This window comes from Triticum dicoccoides, chromosome 1B (assembly GCF_002162155.2).
Source record: "Triticum dicoccoides isolate Atlit2015 ecotype Zavitan chromosome 1B, WEW_v2.0, whole genome shotgun sequence".
In the NCBI taxonomy this organism is placed as follows: Eukaryota; Viridiplantae; Streptophyta; class Magnoliopsida; order Poales; family Poaceae; genus Triticum; species Triticum dicoccoides.
This window is the reverse complement of record NC_041381.1, coordinates 661893054-661893432: the sequence shown is the minus strand read 5'-3', so window position 1 is coordinate 661893432 and position 379 is coordinate 661893054.

Here is a 379-nt window from a genome sequence, read left to right as displayed (position 1 = left end):
GGTTGGATGAACAGTGAGCGGTGGGGGTGGATGAATAGGACCCCGTGGCGTTGCCTCTGGATGAACAGGACCCCGATCGATCGAGCCGGTTGGGGCTGGATGAACATGACCCCATGGAGGGCTGGATGAACAATAGCGGTGGAGGGGTGGATGAACAGTAGCCCGTGGAGGGGTGGTTGAATAGGATCCCGTGGAGAGGGGTGGTTGAACAGTAGCCGGTGGAGTAGCGCGCGGTGGACGCTGGATGAACAGGAGCCCGTGGATGAACAGTCACAGGTGGAGGCTGGAGGAGGTCGACGATGGATGAACAATAGCCCGTGGAGGCTGGAGGAGGTCAACGGTGGAGATGAACAGTATCCCGTGGAGTCCCGTTTTGCGG